The sequence below is a fragment of the Bombus bifarius genome, unplaced genomic scaffold (assembly GCF_011952205.1).
Source record: "Bombus bifarius isolate JDL3187 unplaced genomic scaffold, Bbif_JDL3187 scf7180000009713, whole genome shotgun sequence".
NCBI classification, from domain to species: domain Eukaryota; kingdom Metazoa; phylum Arthropoda; class Insecta; order Hymenoptera; family Apidae; genus Bombus; species Bombus bifarius.
The window spans coordinates 15623-27050 of record NW_022885291.1 but is presented as its reverse complement, the minus strand read 5'-3'; the positions used below and the strand labels follow the sequence as shown (position 1 = coordinate 27050).

At 39.2% G+C, this 11428-nt stretch overlaps 1 pseudogene; it reads left to right on the top strand.

Annotated features, from left to right (window-relative positions):
- The first annotated feature begins 659 nt into the window (after positions 1 to 659).
- On the top strand, positions 660 to 778 carry LOC117215551 (annotated as a pseudogene).
- Positions 779 to 11428: the final 10650 nt, after the last annotated feature.

Sequence of the window (11428 nt, the reverse complement as noted above, 5' to 3'; positions counted from 1 at the left end):
CCAGTGATTGTTGATAAGTACATCAGCCAACTTCCTTGTCATACTTTAAAGATTTCCTGACAGGGCGTGTTCGCGTCGCTCCGTACACTGTCCGTGTGTACAAACAGTACGCCGCAAGAGTAATCCAGATGTCGTCACATAGGCAGACGCCACCCGCCACGAAGGCAAGGATGGTTCTGTAACCCTTGAAAACACAAAAGCCTGAAAAAGGATCAGAGGCGTCAACCCCCAAAAATCCGAGTATAAGCGCTACACCGGAAAAGCAAAACAGCTATAAAGCTACGCTATAAATTATAATACAATTTGTATAGTGAAATTCATCAGTACGTCTCAACTGAACAGATGTATTGCGTAACAGTTACTTATCACTAAAGCACAGATGTCAAACCCTATCGAATTTCATTGTCAATGCCAGTATTATTTTAAAAATAATATAAATAGCAAAAATGAAAAGTAAACAATTTTTAACGTCTGATAATTTAATAAGTGGAATATATAACGCTCCTTTTCTCTCGATCTGTTTGGCAATAATTTTATTCACTAATTTTTCGAGAGCTTCAAATATGGTCCCCCTGCACTCAAGACTGTAAATAGACAACGTGCAAAGAAAATTCTGATACCACATAATCAAAAAGGCTTTAAGTGAAAACATACATGGCGCCAACGCCCTGGCCGCGCAGAGTGCACTCGTTCCCGCCAGATCACGAAAGTTAAACAGCGCCGGGAACGGATAGTATTTGGATGGGTGATCGCCTGGGAACTCCTTGTGGCGTTGGAGAAGAGCGCTGCCCCCCCCCCTCCATGGGGTTCGGGCTTGGGCGCTGTCGGCTAAGCGCCTCGGGGCCGCCAAGCAGTCTGGTAGGGAAACCGGGCTGCCTGGCACCGTGGCTCCAGCGACGAGGCGGGGTGTGACAATGGTCACACACCGGCCCTATCAGCGGTGGTATTAGGCGCGCGGGGGAGAGGCCCCGTTGCGACGCTCACACCGGTTCCCGGGCCTCTCTCGATCGCAGCCGGGATGGTTATCGTGGAGGTGTTTTAGTCGGTTGGAGTCCGACACTACCACGTCGCCTTCCTCAAAAGCGGCCTGGCTTCCGTGCGGATTTCCTCCACTTAAAATAAAAAAAAAAAGAAGTGAAACATACATACATGCCTGTATGATAATTGCAACTGCTCACGAATACAATTTCGACTCGGATTTGAGAATTCTATAAGATATCATTTTAAACCATACTAAATATATAGTACGCTGTTTCGCGTATCTAGAAGATATCTTTAAAATGACGGACCTACCAAATTAAACTCAGACTGTTTTCTGAAACTACTTAATCAAATGAAGCATTGGTTCATAATAGTAAATCCAGGCATCAGAAATTTACTCCGTATGAAGAAAGTCCATCGAACTAGGTGTATCTATTACCGTTACGAAACATATATACTCCAATAGGAACACTCCTAAGATGATAATGCTCGAAGGAAAACACGTCAGAATCGCTGTCTCTCAAATCCATTCAATGAGTAAGTGACGAATGAAGATGCGTATTAAAGATATGTGCAAGTACCCGTAAAGTGGTGAGACGTTCGGATAAGCTTGTTCGATGAAGATCAGCTACATATTCTGTTCGCGGGTGAAGAAATGCGCGCCTAAGTGGGTGAAAAAGGAAGGGGAAATAAGGACAATACAAAGAGTTAATGAATGTGAGGAAGAGAAGCTAAATCTCAAAATAAGGAACAAGAAGAAACAAGCTACTTACAATGACACCGTTGCTAATCATCTGTTCTCGATGACAATTGCCTGTACCACCGCCCTTGTTGAATACTTTAGCAGTACTAGTATATTTGAGCATATTATATTATATTTCGATGTACACTACCTTTTCGACCACTTATTTCCGTGATTATGACTGAAGAACAAACAGAATATACTTATCGCAAATTAAATTTAAGCAAGAAGAAACTTTTTGCGATGTTAACTCCAAATGGGAAAATATGTATATATCAGCATGGATCATGACCTCCCTACTTTTACATTAAGTGTTTTGAGAAGTTGTATTTCTAAGCATGGCATGGTTTTCGTTGAAAGGAATAGTTTCATAGAAGGAAACTTCAAATAGTGAAAGCGTCAAATTATATAGTTCTGGAAGAATAATATAATTTAACATGAAAATATTAAAAAACTGAGTACATCGAAATATAATAGATACTTTCAATAATATGATATAATTATTCACAGTGACTAACGCGTGTAGCGGCACAGGAGTCAAAGGACGACGCGAATCGAGAGCCACTCATGTCGTTGTTTGGCTCGGGTCATTGACACAGCCTTGATGCATGAAACGTAATGACAAATAAACTTCGGGCAAAACGATGTCGCCGCTACATGCAACCGTCGAATAAAGACGAATTTGGATTTTCCGACCTCCCCCGACCAGTATAAATAAACGGACTCGATCGCGAGCAGGGCAGTACATACCGAGTATCTATCAGTTAGCAATCAGTTATCAATCAATTATCAGTTAGTCGCGTGAAACAGTATCTAACAGTATCTACAGTATCTCGAGCATTAACAAGTATTTATTCGCGATTTCATTTTGCGATTTATACTTTGTACTAATGTCTCACGTATACAGGCTGTACATTAATTTATCATTTTAAATATGTTCGACGGTTTCAACAACGAGCAATCTAAGTTTCTACACACATTCAATTAATAAAAACATCGAGTTAATTTTTTAACCTTAGAGGTTTTTATCTAACACGTGTTCATGTGGAAATCATTCGATCACGTGTGTCTGTACGATATAATATTATTCGTATATATTTCACTACCATGTAGTATAATGTATTTTCTAATAACACAGCACTACATGTTTTAAAATAACGAAGTACTGCTTGGTTCGAAATAGCGTATGACTATGTATATCGATATAATCGTTACGACCGTTCGCGGAGAGACGCAGTCGCGAGGAAAACGAGTCAGCGAGAGGCGTAAATTCTCGCTACGATTCGGACAATCAACGCCGCGAATTAATCGTTCCCTTGTTTCGATTAAGATAACAGAGGTGGTTAGAATGAGTTTAACATTGAATTAACAAGATTAACATAAACTTGTATATTTGACAATATTTAAAAATAATATAATGAACACGCCACAAATTATTTAACGATTATACATGTCGGATTGGCACTGGGAATGGGGTTGTGGGCGTCAAATGAATCTTCTCGGGGATTAGCCATTGATACGGTACACACAGGCGTAGTTTATTGCAATGATAGAATTATTACAGTCTTGACAATTGATCACGGCGGTTCGGCACTCGCGACACTAGTGACAATGCTCTCGGGCTCAATAACGAATCCGCGGCCAACGGGATGACAACAGAACGTACTCACAAAGTCTAAGTCTGGTTAAAACGTGAAATAACCACTGATCGCGAAGGCGTTACTCCTTAATCGATGAGATCGCGAGCGAGAATGCCTTTTCCGTCCCGATGATGCCACAGAGGAAAACTATAACGGGATGTGTCTAAGGATACGAGATCATCGGATTCGTCGAGAAAAGCCTTCGTTCAGAAAGTAAGGGAAATTGACGTTGCTGCTAATTGGTCAATCTCCATATCGGTGGTTAGAAAAAGATGCTAGCCGCCCTCGAGGGAAAGTTGCTAGTGGGAGACGCCGCTCGTTGAAAAATATGTCTCCCCTATCTTCCCGTAGTTGGGACAAAGACTGTTTGTCTGTTTGAAGGACTTTAGTTAACTAAACCTTAAGATTTATAACGGGCCCTCGGGCTAGCCGAACATGTACTGCGGAGACGCATCGACATCTGGCAATCATCTTACTCGAAGAATAGGGTCTGCGTGTGGCGAGCCACGGGACAGAAACCGTTGGAATGTTTACTGTCGCGTGTCGCCACGAATATTTCTTTTAAGGAGAGCTATAGAATTACTCCATACCTTTGTTAGGCAAAGCGTTCATCCCTTGACCGCGGCTACGTTGGGCGACAGACTGTCACCTCGAGCCAAAGCTCACCGTCACTAATCTCGAACAATTACAATCGGATTGAATAACTACAATAGTTTAGTTACAGTTATAGTAGACTTTAGATTGCAATGTTGCGGGGCTATCCAAAGGTTCCGGTGTCCTTTCATCTCCGACATATAGATATACATGTATATGTGACGAAATATACTAAAGCAATATTGACCCTTTGTCGCTGAAAGTATCAAACTACAAAACTTCCTTTCAAATTTTCAGAATAAGGAAATCAGGATCATGATAAATAATTGGAACATAATTAAAAATAATATATCTTCTCTATAAGATAATGAATACATTGGTTCATTTAATTTTTATGGATATTCAAACGCTTCTGTGAAATAAAACGTCAAGATCATAGAGTATAAAATTCATAGCTATGAAATAACTAAAACTCTGATGTATTATTAAAAATATACGTTAGGTTGTATGTAGTGATACATACAAAGATTACATGTACAAACCCATAATTAACACAATGCTACCGCAACCATTCTGCAATCTACTTTGCCCAAAACACTCTTCCAGTCACCTCCAAACTCTTCAATTCTCTCCACCTAACCACCCACAAACCATTCACAAACATGCAATTCTCGACAAAAGAAGAACTTATCGTCAGTTGTCCTTAACATCTCGTTCATTCATTTGTCCCTATCCCCCTATTTCCTCCCACTGCGATGATCGCACTACATTTTTCCACGTCTCTATTCTATTCTCTGGATGACCTGAATTCTCGAGCAGTCGAGTGACGATTGATCTGTACAATTTATCGATTTCTTTTTACTACAGACATGCAAGAAATTCCGTGTTGGAGAGCGATGTTGCGAGTTCGAGTGCCTGGACCATCTGAAGAACGTTACCGGAACTGGTATAGTTTATGTCGTTGATGATAAGAATTCCTCCACAACTCAGCAACAAGAGCTACTCTGGGTGATGAGCTTAATGGTGCTGTTGCGGCTATTTTAATTTTTCAACAGGGATCCAGATGGCGCCGTTGACGAAATTCTTTCATTATAAACGTCAACGATCAACATCAGCCATGAGGGAACGAAGAAGGTACGCTGTAACGTGTCTGAGTAATTATACCTCGAGGAGTACATACAGTTATGTAATGAAGATTCGTATGTGAGTGTTTGTTTTCTTATTTCTTTTCCCTTTGTTTCATTTGAATGGATTTTTGTACTCAAAGAGCGAGGTAAGATTACGTCAGATACGTTTTTACATATGCTAAAAAAATGGAAAATGATGATGATGAATCAATGACACGTAGAAAATTATAATCTATTGTATTGCTGTTATCTAATGGTGTTGTAGTTGACTGTATGGTGGATGTATCTAATGGTGTTGTAGTTGACTGTATGTTGTTCAATATTGCTATGAAACTCTTCTGATTCATTGTCACTTATACGAAGGATGGAAGTATACGAAATTGATAAAATTATTAATAATATTTACGAAGAGAAAGTAAACTGTTGGATATATGACAAAATAATTCTATTTTAAATAAGAGACTGGTCAGCGTGGTTATTTTGTTTACAAAATCAAACGAATTTAATGAATGTAATGGTAAGGAAGTAACTATAAGTGGCTGTTAAACTATTTTTATGCTTGAAAAGTAATTCGCAAAGTAATGTAAAGCAGTACTACTGAGTTGTACATAACCTCTTTCAGAATTTGTTCTTAACCTCTTGCTTCATAACTTCCTTAATTATACTCTTCAAACTTATTGACTACTTCGATGTTGTTACGAACAGAAACTGATAAAATATTAATCTTAAATATAGATTGAAATGAAAGCTTGTCACGTAAATATATATATGTACTAGTTACTCAAACTATGGATCACATAACCTATACAAAAAAAAAAAAAAAAAAATTATTGTACACTATAAAGCAAGAGGTTAAATCTTTAATCTGTTAAGAATTAAATTTTTTATTGTAACTGCGAAAATTATAAAAGTACCAAGCGAAGCAAGTACGGAATATATGCGGAATATGAATCGCTCAACGAACCAAAGAGCGGCTCAGTGACAAAATTAGTAAAGTAAAGACCACAAATATTACAACATTATATTCTACCACAAAATAATTCTCTATACAAAAAAGGTACACAACGAATCGATTTTTCACAACGATAAGAGTCAACAGAACCAATCAAGACCAGGCGAGACTCTCATAAGACAACGATATCAGAGGGATCAAATCAGCGACTTCAATCTATGTTACAGAGTATAGTTATCAAGAAAAATTGCTCTTTTCATGAAAAGTATGGTAATGATACTCTTATAATACATTGTATATCTGGCAGTCGGATGTGCCCGTGGCCATCGGAAATGTAAAGACGACGCTTTTAGAAAGTGATAGCGCCATCGCGTTTTAAAAACGCGTTAGAAGAAGGACGGTTTCGCTATCCAAGGCGAATCGAAAAGTGTGCGTGTTGCGAGAATCAGAGTTGATCGAGACGTCGAAGCATAGAGTCGTTAGAATTGAGTTGCGAGTGTTGTCGAGTGTTAGAGTTGCTAGTGAGAGAGAGAGAGAGAGAGAGAGAGAGAGTTACCAAATAGTTGTCAAGTTATTTGTTGTAAATACGAGCGTTGCATTTAGTTTTCCTGTTAATCAAACATCGTTTCTCTGTCTAACTAATATCTGTATTTTCAATCCATTATTAATATATTCCGATATTACACCTTCCATAAATCTCATAGATTTCCTAGTAAAGGTCCTTCAAACCAAACAAACGTCTATTTCCGAAGAATTTCTAAAGACTATTGTCTACCACGGCTGGACAAGGGAAAGTTAGTTTTTCTCACGTACGCTGCAACTTTCCTCCCACTAACCACTTTCTCTCGAGGGCGGTTAAGACCCTTCGTTTAACCAATTAACAACGAAGCCTATTCCCTCACTCTCCTAACTAAAATCGTCACCAACAAATCCCATGGTCCCGTGCGCTAGACACACCCATCCTTAGCTTTCCTCCGAGACAGCATCGTCTCCCAAGACAGTACTGATTTTACATCCTTCGAACGGTCAACATCTTTTTAACCGGGTATACACACCCGTAGATCAGTCACTCACTCATCTCGTACATACGCACCAGCGTGACTGCCTTCGTTATAAGTTGTTGGAATAAACGGTGAAATATAACTTACTCTACTGTGTCATATTCATTTAACCACCTCTGTTATCTTAACCGAAACTGGGCAGCGACTACTTCGCGGCGTCGATTCACCGAATCGTAGCGAGAAGTACGTATCGTAGTTTATGATTTGCAACAGAATCCCTGCATCAACGCAGGTTCGCGAAACATACAACTTCACGCACCAAATATCGATTACAGTCGATTATAGACTGATTTTGTAAAGAATAAAAAATTGTGATTCTATTTAAAAACGATCGTGTCAGACTCAAGTGATAAGCGATATATATTTCAGCGATATATATATTCAGATTTCACCATCACATAAACGGTGCTATTGGAAACGTTTCACAATAGACGTCTTATAAGCGCCTGCGATGTCCGTCATATGTAAAGCTATACCACTGAATCACGGCCGCCATTTAGTGATTAAGGTCGATCACTTAGAGCTGTTAATCCGACATAATGGCGAGCAATACATCCAAGACATTATTGGAAACACAGTTACAGTTTAATTTCATTGAGCTTATTTGCAAATAAATGTGTACAATATATTTTAGAGATTTTAAATATTATTGCTGACTAAACTTCGCGTCTGCGTATCATCTTTCTTTAACTCGTATACTCGTAAATATTAAACACGTTTCTATAGGTACATAGGAAGATTTATAACAAAATACTCTATATAAATTCAATTCTTATTGTATATTTCGTTCCTACTTACCTCACCATTCCTGAGAATCGTAGATATACTTGTACCAACTTTCGTCGAAGTACCTATTTATACCATCGCCTTGTCATTTCACTTACAATTATCTATTATATAATATGTTTTATCGCACATTACCGATAGTTGTGCTACTAAAATTTACAAAACAGCAATAGCGTGGTAACAGAAATGAATACTTTCGCGCGTACAACATTACATAAAAGTAACCTTTGCGGTGAAAACTGCTCGTGTTTGCGTGTGCAACTATAATTCATCTTAAAAGTCATTGATTTGTAGGCACCGAATTATCAGAAATCAACCACGTAAATCTTAAGAATCTTCTACTTGTACGCTTGATGGTTAACTAAGAGATGCCACTCAACGATGCCCATTTTTACGAAAATTTCGCAATGCTCCAACAGTGATACTTCACGCTCGCGCTATCATACGTTAACAGTATGTCGTACCTCTCTGTATATAATATATACGCACTCGAGAGAGAGACTGATACATCGTTACTCTTTTTTCGGGAATCAATCTCTTCTTTGCCATATTCTAGCCACGGATGCTCCGTATTTTCCTACGAATGGAATTCCCTTCGTTGCCACGTTCCCGGAATCGAGCAAATATCTTAGGACGCAACTAATCAGAATATTCTAAGTTATGATTTACCATTATCAGATTTTTTACGTCAGAGGAAATGCCTGTGTCGTTGTCTAACTTAATAGTTACCATTCCATAATCACTCAAAGGAACAATGTTAAGATCGTATAAACCACGATATTCTATCTTACTGTGAAGATACCCAGTTATATTATCCAACTGGATAAGAATATCACAAAATTCAGGTCCTTTTATTCCAATCACATGACCATGATAATGTGACATCAATCGCATCTCAACCTACAACAGAGATAAGACATCGAGCTCCGACGTTCGAATACGATCCCACATCATAACCTACACCAAGCCCCTCAGCATCCTCAAACCAAAAGGCATATAAGCCGAGACTTCAGCCAGCTCGGGCAGTTCTTGTTCTAGTTTCTGTTCTTGTGCAGCCCCTTTCTCTCCGGTTCAGTGCCATTCTGTTCTTGTAAGTGCTAAATTTATAATAAAGTTCGATAAAAGAAAATTAATAGTTGGGTTACGACTCAGCCTTCTTTTCTCTTACAATCCAAGTGTCAATTTTACGTTACAATAATCTTCAATGTAGCTCCTCAATATATAATATTCCAAAATTTATTGGATGTATAGGATGTACGAACCATGAAATTCTAACGCGAGCAATTGAACGCGCAAATAGAGGTCCTCTAGCATCCAGCACGTAATTCCTGTTATTTGTCACCGAGATTCAACAGTTCGATTCATCACGATGCTGCGTACGTGAAAAATATGGAAAAAGGAAGAAAACATCAGGCCAGAAACATTACAGTGTGCATTTCTTTCTTTTCTTTTTTCCTTTGAAACATATATGGCGTTAACGATATGTAAACAGGAATTCACTAACTGCCGATATTCTGTTTCATACTCTTCTAATTTTGTTTATATCAGATTCTCTATTATGATTAGACCGTGGATGTTTATATAAATTCGTAGCTTTATTTAACACTATTACAGAAATACAATTATGGAAATTGAACTTGAATAAAACTTTCTTTCATTCAATACAATTAAGTATCATAACTCATTTATTACGTTAATCCTTAACAATATAAAGAAAACTTTATTTCCAATATCTTTGCACATTATATTCGACGCAATCTGTGTATTTCTACACTTTTAAATTTACTATAAATGTACAATCTATTTATAACTCATCACAATGGTTTAGTTTAAATTACACGTTTGTAGAATACGTCTTACACTTGTCACCAGAGGGCCATCGATATCAACATAGGGCTAGCGATGTTAATGCTTTCACACTAGTGGTCACATTGACACTGTTTGTTTCGATAAATATAACTTCCAACACAAGTTTTTCTATCCCAGTGTCTAAGGCAAAGGTCTGCTAGGTCATAGCCTTACTGAAGAGTCCGAACTAGCAGATCTCGGACGAAACACTATTTCTCTCTTCTCGATCTCCTTTATTTGACTACCCTACTCGTCCGTCCTCCCTCTTGCAGTGTGTAAGGCAAGATGGAGTGACAGAAAGGGAAGAGGATGATTGTAGCGTCGAAAAATTGCCCATGGGAGTGTGACATCAATCACATCTCAACCTACATCAGTGATAATACATCGACCCCCGACCTTCGGACACTTTTCTACATCATAACCTACACCTAGCCCCTCAACATCCTAAAACCAAAACGTAAATAAACCGAGACTTCACCCAGCTCGGGCAGTTCTTGTTCCTCTTCTAGTTGCTGTACTCATACAACCCCTATTCTCCGGTTCGGTGTTATTTTGTAAGTGTTTATAATAAAGTTTTATAAAGGAAAATAAGTAGTTGGGTTACGACTCAGCCTACGACCACCCAAGTACCAACTTTACGTGACAGGAGCCGCCTCGGACCTAAGACTGATAATATAGGACTTGGGTTAAGTAGTAGAAAGGTAGTCGCGATACACTGTGTGGTTTTTAATAGTTCTTACACACGGTGTGTACGCGAACCTTTCCCACCAAACTAGATTAAGAGTGGGGCCGCTCCACTGGGATACGTCGCAAGAGAGGGTAGGAGATCCGACCGGCCTTGGATACAGTGTCCGGCCGTGGGAGGGAGGAATCCGTCTTCAATGTCTCTGCCATGTACATAGCTTTGTTTCCCCCTCCTTCCATTGTGTCTAAGGCATGAGCCTGCTAGGTAAGCCTTACTGATGAGTCCACTAGCAGGCTCTGGACGAAACACACTTTTTTTCTTCTTTTTCTCCGTCTTCCTTCATATATCCGTGATAATTGTAGGCTGCTGGCTGTAGATGTCGCTTGCCGGGGTGTAGTACTGCTGTATTTCCTTCTTATTTAGATGTCGTGGAAGAAAAATCGGACTTTGGAAAAGTACGAGGCGCCGGGATTTGAACCCGGGATCCGAACGTTTGTACTCTATGGCGCTAACCACTGCGCTGCCGTCGTCCGACACTAGTTGGTTTCGAGTGGTGAGATTTGCGTTCTCGTGTGCCGCCACGAGAGGAAATCTCAGTGTGGGTGTGCTTTCTGAACGAAGAACGCGGATTCGTTGTTCACACTTTTCGTTAGGAAAGTGAGGGTGCCCATTGATTATAGCCAACGTTAATGAATGAAGATAGGAGGAGGAAGCCTCCTACCAACGTGGCTCGTGGGTGACATTGTTTATTGGAAAAATAACTACCCGCTTTCTCCGTTATTTGTAAGAGTGCGCAATAAACCTAAGCATTGTTCTAAGGACCATCCATAAACCGAAAACACTTACAGGGTTAGAGATTCCTTCAAGCTATTAAGATTACGTCAAAGGATTCAGTTTATAGGATATAGTATGTAGTAGATCAGTATATAGTATAAAGTTTCAGACGGCGCACGGACCATCGTACGCGCCGTAACAGAGAGAGTTATAAGAATATACATAAAATGTAATTAAA